Here is a 9,179-nt window from a genome sequence, read left to right as displayed (position 1 = left end):
ACAGTTAGCTCAGAATTGTGAATTCACTAATGTGGACAAAGAAATAAAGTCTCAGATAATACTCAGCTGCACATCATCACGTCTCAGGAGAAGGGCACTGAGGGACCCAGACATGACTCTTAAAGGACTTTTGGATCTCGCCAGAGCTTTTGAAACCTCAGAACTTCAGGCCTCTGGCATGGAAAACAAACATGAAACGGGACAAATTGCAGCCATGCCCAACACAAGAAACAAAAGATGGATCACTTCTGGGCCCCAAACGGCGAACGTGGAACAGCAAAATCAGCCAAAGATGAAATGCAGGAATTGTGGAGGTCTGTTTCCTCATCAGGGTGGTCAGTCGGCATGTCCAGCGAAAGGTGTCCAGTGTCGAGCATGTGGGAAATCCAACCACTACGTCCGCTGCTGTCTCTCTAATCCCGACAAACAGGTAAAACAAAATCAACATGGACAGAAAATGAAACCAACACAGAGCACACAAAAGACGACATGGCCTAACCGACGTAGACAAGTTAAAACCATTCTTACTAATGATGCTGAAACCGCCCCCATCAGTCATCTAGCTGCTACTGACTCAAGCACAGATGAGGAGTACGTCTTCGTCACAAAAGATGCAGAGGGCAGGGAACCGCCAGTAAGGTCAGTCACGATAGCTGGTGAAAGCATTGATGTTCTTGTTGATTCAGGAGCCTCAGCTAACCTCCTGGATGGAAAAGCCTACAGCGTATTGAAAACCAAACTCAAACTTGAACAGTCAAGCAAAATAATTTATCCTTATGGTGCAAAAAAAACCCTCTCCCTTCATGGCAAAGCCACCACAACGGTCTCTGCTAATGGACGAGCAGCTCAGGCAGCATTCTACATCGTTGAAGGAAACTACGGCTCACTGCTGGGCCATGCCACTGCAACTGCACTGGGACTCATACATGTGGTGCACTGCACTCAGCCAATTCCACAGAACCTGTCTAAAGCAGACCAGCTGCTGCTGCAATATCCAAGTCTCACCTCAGGCATAGGGAAGCTGAAAACCTTCCAAGTCAAACTGCACATTGATCAAAGTGTGCGTCCAATTGTCCAGCCCCACCGTCGCATTCCTTTTCACATGAGGAAGAAAGTAGAGGAGGAGATACAACGGTTGGAGGACCAAGGCATTATTGAAAAAGTAGAGGGTCCAACACCATGGGTGTCACCCATCGTGGCATCACCAAAACCAAAAAACCCAGAGAAAATACGCCTCTGCATAGACATGCGCCTGCCTAATACAGCTGTGCAAAGAGAGAGACACATATCACCTACTGTGGATGACATCGTGCATGATCTCAACGGTGCGACCATGTTCTCAAAACTGGACCTCAACGCAGGATATCACCAACTAGAACTAGCACCTGAATCCAGATACATCACTACATTCTCAACACATATTGGACTGAGACGATACACACGACTCATCTTTGGAATTTCTTCCGCAGCAGAGGTTTTCCAACACGCAATCCAAAATGTGCTCCATGGAATACAGGGAGTCAGGAACTTCAGTGATGACATCATTGTTTTTGGTACCACCCCTGCAGAGCATGACCGTTCCCTGGAAGAAGTTTTCAAACGACTCCACGACCACAATCTCACAATCAACAGGGACAAATGTGAGTTCCACAAAACGTCTCTGGAGTTCTATGGCTACGTCTTCTCCAAGGACGGTGTCTCAGCTGACCCTAAGAAAATACAAGCCATGTCACTCCCACAGAATCCAAGTGAAGTCCGCAGCCTACTGGGAATGGCCAACTACAGCGCTCGTTTCATCCCGGACTTCTCCTCAATTACCCAGCCACTACGCGAGCTCACAAAGAAAGATACAGAGTGGTCATGGAAAGTGGAACACACAGAGGCCCTCAACCAACTGAAAGACAGGCTGGTCAGTAATCCAGTCATGAGCTACTTTCACCCTGAGAGAAAGACAAATGTCATCGTGGACGCGAGTCCAGTTGGTCTTGGTGCCATCCTGGCGCAGACTGATAAAGTGGAAAACAAGACATACATTGTAGCTTACGCAAGCAGGGCTCTGACCCCAGTAGAACAGCGATACTCCCAAACGGAACGAGAGGTGCTGGCTATCGTTTGGAGCTGCGAGCACTTTCATCTGTATCTATATGGAGCTGAATTCACCATGATCACGGACCACAAACCGCTAGAGCTCATCTTCAACAACCCAAAGTCCAAGCCTCCTGCACGGATAGAAAGGTGGGCCCTCAGACTGCAACCTTACAAGTTCAAAGTGGTCCACAAAGCTGGAAAATCGAACCCGGCAGACTACATGTCTCGCCATCCACAAACACTTCACACACCCAGCATCACAGACGATGTTGACACAGAAATGCATGTCTCCTTCATTGCAGCACATGCAGTACCCAAAGCAATGACTCTTGAAGAAGTAAAGAGAGAGACTTTAGGAGATCCACTGCTGGAGATACAACATCTTGTCAAAGTGATTCACTCAGATAACTGGAACAGCCTGCATGACAATGTCACACAATTTGATCTGTCAATCCTGAGAACATTTTACAACATCAGAGAAGAGCTTACAACTCTGGAAGGAGGCAGCCTCGTTCTCAGGGGCAACAGACTTGTTATGCCGCGGACCCTGCAACCCAGAGCACTTGCACTTGCTCATGAAGGGCATCAAGGCATCGTCAAAACTAAGCAGCTGCTCCGAGAGAAAGTCTGGTTTCCGGGAATAGACAAACAAGCCAAAGAATTGATATCCCGCTGCCTTCCTTGTCAATCGTCCACACCCAAAACTGCGCATCAGCCACTACAAATGTCAGAACTCCCACATGGACCTTGGAAAACTGTTTCAGTGGATTTCTGTGGACCCTTCCCTTCAGGTGACTACCTGTTGGTCATTCTGGATGAATACTCAAGATTTCCTTTTGTCGAGATTATGAAATCCACATCAGCATGCAAACTCATCCCTATCATGGACAAAATCTTTTCAACTGTGGGCATACCAGAGGTGGTGAAAAGTGATAACGGCCCGCCATTTTCAAGCAACGACTTTTCAGATTTTGCAGGGTATCTCGGTTTCCACCACAGGAAGATCACCCCCTACTGGCCACAGGCCAACGCTGAAGTTGGAAGATTCAACAGGACTCTGACCAAAGCAATACACACAGCTGCGCTGGAAGGCAAGCCGTGGAAACAGGAGCTGTATAAGTTCCTCAGGAACTACCGTGCAACACCTCATCACACCACCAACCGGCCTCCAGCTGAAGTGTTTTACGGTCGACCCATAGCAATAAAGCTACCATCCATCTCTCATACTCCCGACGATGAAGCTCTCCGTCTAACAGACAGATTAAAAAAAAGACAGGATGAAACATTATGCAGACAAAAGGAGGAATGCATCACACTCTGAACTCAAGGAGGGGGATGTTGTCCTAATACAACAGAGGAAAACAGGAAAACTTGTAACACCATTCAACCCTAACCCATACAAAGTCCTCACAGTGAAAGGAACAATGGTCACTGCACAGAGACATGAACACAAAATCACAAGGCACAGATCACACTTCAAACTTCTGAAACACAAACCGGAAGTCCCATTCACAACAGAAGACAACACAGTGTTAGCGAACACACAGGTAATCCTGAACATGTTAACCCTGAAGCCAGGAGGAGATACCCTGTGAGGGTAAACAGACGACCTCCTCAAAGACTTGTGACTGAACTGTAGCGAAGGCTATGAAGAGTGATGAAGTATTGATAAGTTCCCACTACAGCCTCTCATCACAGTGATGTTTATGTTGCTGATTCAACGACTGTACTGTAACATGTTTCAGAATTGCTTAGAGATATTATTCTCAGTTATTTGTTTAATGTTATATATTTGATTTTGAATTAATGACAAAGGACTGAATCGTAACTACTTCCATTTTGGGAAAAGCATTTTATGTTTGTTAATCCAAGTCCTGTCAGACTTAAGTAAAGCTAAAACCAAGGGAGGACATTTCATTTGAAAGAAAGGGAGGGATGTAGTGTTGTTAGAATTTGGTAGTATCCCTTTAAGGGACTGAGGAAGTCATGTTGTGGTTTTGTATGGTCTGAGTTAGTTGCTACTGCAGGAGCTGAGTGAATGCAAAAAGTTACCTGTGATGATATCACTGAGAGTTTATTAAAGCTTCAAGTTCAAACACACAAAACAGTGAGGACATTGAGTTTCTACAGATATGTTTGCATTTTCTCTTAAATAATAAAAAAACATGATTTTTTTTGCCCCCATTAAAAAACAACAAAAACAATTTAGATAGAACAGATACTGTTACAAAGTAAATAGAAAATGTTTTGTGCAAATTTGAGCAGTAAAAAAAAAAAAAAAAATCTGTGATCACTTCCTGCTTTTTGTTAAATGAGCACATGTAAATGTAACTGAAGTAGAGCAAAACAAGTACAGAGAGTGCATTCTGCGATGATCTCCCTGGTGTGTTTATTTGGAAAGTAACTGGCTTGCGGACATGTGGATTTCAGCTCCCAACATCAATAAAATGAATGGTAAGACTGATGTAGGGTTCACAGGTTCGGCTCGTCCATAGATCGGAAGAGGTCGCGAAGTGCGTTATCTGAGAAAGCTTCTGTGACAGCTGTTCGCCAACTTTAAAATACAGTTTAGGGAGCGTATCCTGGGCAAAGTATTTACGGCAAGACAAATTTCAATTGTTTTTCCATGGTAGCCTACTGACAGTAGGCTATCATATCTTTGGCTATGTGTAATGTGACCGTCGATGTAATTTCTTCTCACTTTTTACTATTTCTCGCCTCACGGAGTTTCATGCATTACTTGTACTGCACAGGATTGAGGTGATGAAAGAGTTTAGTGGTGTTCCCACCCTTTGTAGCTATTATCTTCTTGCAGACCCTCCCCCACTTCACGTCTCTTGGGCGGTAATACGTGACAAGACGAAAAGGGGATGTAATATTGGAAGTTCGGCGCATTCTTTGGATAAGTATGCCTGAATTTGAAATATTCAATATTCACGATATTTTCTAATTTTACATCGTCGTCAAATTTATTGCGAGATTATCGCTAATATTCGATATATCGCCCAGCCCTACCACCCGTGCAGAACTTGCTCAATACTGGCCGCGGTAGGTGTGATGCATCTGCACGCACAGTGAGGGTGAAGATCTATGGACAACTGTCAAGAAGGGCAGCAATGGATATATTCTTATGGAACTAAAATATATTTCCATATATTTATGAAAATGTATGAAATAAATATATTGCATTAATATATTGTGCTATATATTACATTGTATTTAATAATACATAAGAAATTGCCGCTTTTCATATATTGAAAAATACATTTACAATATATTCACACTGTGACATGTCACTAGTTGAGCATACTTCAAAAACATGTGGAATAAGGAGGTTTTACTCAAAGTTGTAAGCTGCTAAACAAAGACATAAGATTGTTAGGACAATGATAGACTGTGCATTTATTTGTATTTATTAAACTGCAAATACTGCATGTCTGAAACTTAACTGAAAAAAGAATAAAAAAAAAAAATTGCAATCGATTACTGCCTATTAAATAAAGCAACATGCAGCATATTCTCAATGTTTCTGGGTCTTCTCCTGGACTGAAGCACAGGCTCTACTCTTCAGCACAATGGTGACCCACAAAACTCAGACAACAGAAACCCTTTAAATCCCAACAGAACATTAAACACTAACAGATCTCTCAAGATCTCAGCAGAGGAGGGTTAAACAACAAAACAGCATTACCAGCTTCACTTATTACTAACAAGTTTGACTTTATGTAGCAGAGTGACTGAATCCACTAATGGGGATTTCATTCACCTGTGCTTAATTTAAGCCCCCGCCCCTTTCCTGGTTGATATAAGGGATGTGTGTTTGCCACATGGCATGCGTCTTGGTATCGGCCTTGTGACGTCATCCATGGTTGCCGCAGGCTTGGACTGTAAGCTGGCTTCCTCATCTGCTGTGTGCTGGCTGCCCACGCCTCACAGGTATGAGTAGCTGTTTTTATATAACCAGAAGAAATAGACCGTGGCTGATTATTTACATTTTGTTTCGGTGGCATTGATAGCATGTCATTGATAGCATGTGTTCCTGACCGAGCTGCTGTACTGCAATATGGTGTGCGACTGCAAAGCAGTTTGTGCGCCGGGATCATTCTGCAGTATGTAAGATTATAGTTTTGTGTGTTAATAATTTGTTTTTGGTTTTAACATTATCTTTCTGCTCGGCAGGCCCCCCCTGCATAACTGAGGGTCTCTTGGGCTATTCGTGAGAATCATGTATCAATGCTGAACTGTGATCGCGTATAATTGCGACTGCGTCGCTGTTTTGCCTCGACGTTCATCACAATAGCAACTATTAACTGCTGTGACTTTGTCGCACGTTGCTATTGAGTACTGTGTATTCCTCTGACTGTGCGAGCTGGTTGGTTGTCTCCTCTGGCCACCTTCTATTGAATTCCATTGGTTTGAAGCATCTTGTATGTATGTATGTATGTTCACTGTTAGACTTTTCTGTAATTTCTACAGTTATTTACTTTAAATCCCCCAGTATTATACTGCTATTTCTCTTTACAGTAAATAACTGTGATTCCAATTGCATCATGGGAATTTTCTGTGACGTCTAACACCACATACAGAGACTTACTGTATTTTTTAAATTTGCTGTATACTACTGTATTTGACGTAACTGCCTCTCTGGCTGGCACCATTCTACCGTGCTTTTTATTTCCTAATTTTTGCCTTACACCGCGTGTCTACAACGCTATAATAGCCAGAGGCTGTCTATATTGGACACATTGAAGCGACCGGACCTTTAAATGCAAACCTGTTTATCCCTTGTAAGAACTAGCGCGAGTGCTTGGACTCGTATCGGACTACGTCTGAAATATAACGGCCGCGGCGCATCACTACACTGTCTGGGATTTGTCGTGTCGCGTCAGACAGACATCCAGTGTAGGTAATGGGGTCTGTCTTTTGTTGGATCGCGACGTTCGTGTCTGGCCCGGGGAAGAGACGGAATTCACTTCACCGAGAGAGGGATCAGCAAGCAAGGTAAAAAAAAAACATTCTGTGTATGTTGACCATAGACTGGCTGTTGACAGGATTGTGACCAGTTTAACGTATGTTATAACGTTAACGCTAGCCTAAACGTTACTCGTCGTCAACACGGCGGTAACGAACTTTACCATGGTAAACTGAGCTAACGTTTCATTTTACACACCTTGTTAGATTATTGAATTGTCGAGTTAAAATATGCCAACGAGCAACGCGTTTACATTAACAATAAATGTGAATAAACTAATGTGAAATTCTGTTTATAGCCTAATGTTTGCCTACTGATGAGAACCTTTATAGTTTTAGCATTAGTTTGCAAACTATACCATATTATAGTTTTTTTTTAATGGAATTTAATATTTACTTCCATTTTTGTGTTTAAAGGCAACTGCAACAAAGCGCCAATTCGCGCCAGTGACTTAGCAAGATTCCAGAGGTAGGCCAGCCCATTTGTGATATATTTTGAGATAAGTTTGCTGAAATGATTAGCATACGCTATATGAAAATTGCTTTTGAGCCACTGGTGCAGACTAGGTAGCTTACAATATCTTATAAAATCTCTATAAAATTGGCTAACTTTATATCAAATAAGTGACCTTTGCATTATGTCTAACTTTATTACACAGCAAATGAACCAATCAGAAGATGGACCATTGTCTTTGTTCAGTCTCACCAGATTTAATGTATCCAGGTAAGCACTGCAGTAAAACTCTCACTAATTCATTCAGACCAAATCTAGCATTCTAAACAACTTAAGTTTATATTTTTGCATTATTTTTATATTTTATTAGCCAGAAGACTCTACCATTGCAGTCCCACCTGACTAGGAAGGTCCTAATATCAGCGCACAGGTGGGTTAACTACTGTAGGAAGGAGAACGATCATCACACAGTGATTTCTTGCATGTGTCTTACTGTGTATTTGTCTCAAACAGGTACTCCTTCACTGCAGACAAGCTGAAATGGGCTAAAATCATCTATTTCAGTCGTTCTTTCTATGGATCTCAGCATTTTTGGACAGAATTTAGGATTTGTAAGTATTAAAATTTAATCTGGCATAATTTAATTTAGTTCTTTTGTATGCTATTTATTGACAAAAGCTGTTTACAAATATATATTCTTAAGTTTTTGTGAAAATAATAATAAAAATTAACAAAAAAGGAGGTTAAAAATAATGTGACACTAATATTTTCACTCTCACTCTCACTCTCACTCTCTCTCACTCTCTCTCTCTCTCATAGTTTTGGAACCGGGATCTCCTCTGAAGGACTGAGTACATTTGTGTTTGTGGGCACGCATGCAGACCAGGGAACACTCTGATGTTGTCAATCAAGTTCTGAACAGGAACCAATCTTTGGAGAAGTTCATTTATTCACAAAGGTGGACAAAAACATTGTGTTGGCTTTTTAAAGATTATTTTGATGATGACTTTTACTCCTATGCTGTAGAAAAGATGGAGTAGACAGTCAGACATTGATAATAATAAGAAATGTTTCTTGAGCATCAAAGAGACTTCTTTCAAAAACATTACGACACTTAAATACTTCTTTTGGCCTCCAGTGTACATGAATCCAACACATTTTTGGAAATAAGTGAAATTATTTTTAAGGTGGGGTTATGTGTCTTGTATTGTGAAAAGAACTGTGTTTTGTCCTGTTTTGGACATTTCCTTTTTGAATGCTTAAAAATGTATTTATATTCTGCAGTTTTATGAATGTAATGGTTGATATTTCATTATAATACTTGTAAGCTAAACAACCAATGACTCTACATTCATTTAGTCAAATGCTAATGTTTTGTTTATGGTTTTATGTATGTTCTCAAAAATGTTTGCAGTGAAGGACAGCACATAATGTGTTAATTTAACACGTTTACACATCTTTGTGCTAACCTCTCTGACATATTTACTTTGTTAAAATCATTAACACAATGAATGAGTTAAAATTAACACAAAAAATGTTGTCTCTAAACTCACCCATTAATGTGTAAAAATTTCACACATCATTTCCAGCATTGGCATGTTTATTTTGTGATATATATGAAATGTTTTAAATAAAAAAAAAATGGTATTTTGTGATAACTTTGTCT

General features: G+C 41.2%; 1 long non-coding RNA gene across 1 annotated transcript; it reads left to right on the top strand.

Annotated features, from left to right (window-relative positions):
- The first annotated feature begins 6,584 nt into the window (after positions 1-6,584).
- LOC311277448 lies at positions 6,585-8,831 on the top strand. Its single transcript, XR_014625261.1, has 6 exons — positions 6,585-7,089; positions 7,477-7,528; positions 7,719-7,783; positions 7,884-7,943; positions 8,027-8,124; positions 8,333-8,831. It is a non-coding gene; the product is annotated as an uncharacterized lncRNA (long non-coding RNA).
- The last annotated feature ends 348 nt before the right edge of the window (positions 8,832-9,179 follow it).

Source organism: Rutilus rutilus (genome assembly GCF_951802725.1).
Source record: "Rutilus rutilus genome assembly, chromosome: 18".
Lineage (NCBI taxonomy): Eukaryota > Metazoa > Chordata > Actinopteri > Cypriniformes > Leuciscidae > Rutilus > Rutilus rutilus.
This window is presented reverse-complemented; position numbering and strand designations above follow the sequence as displayed.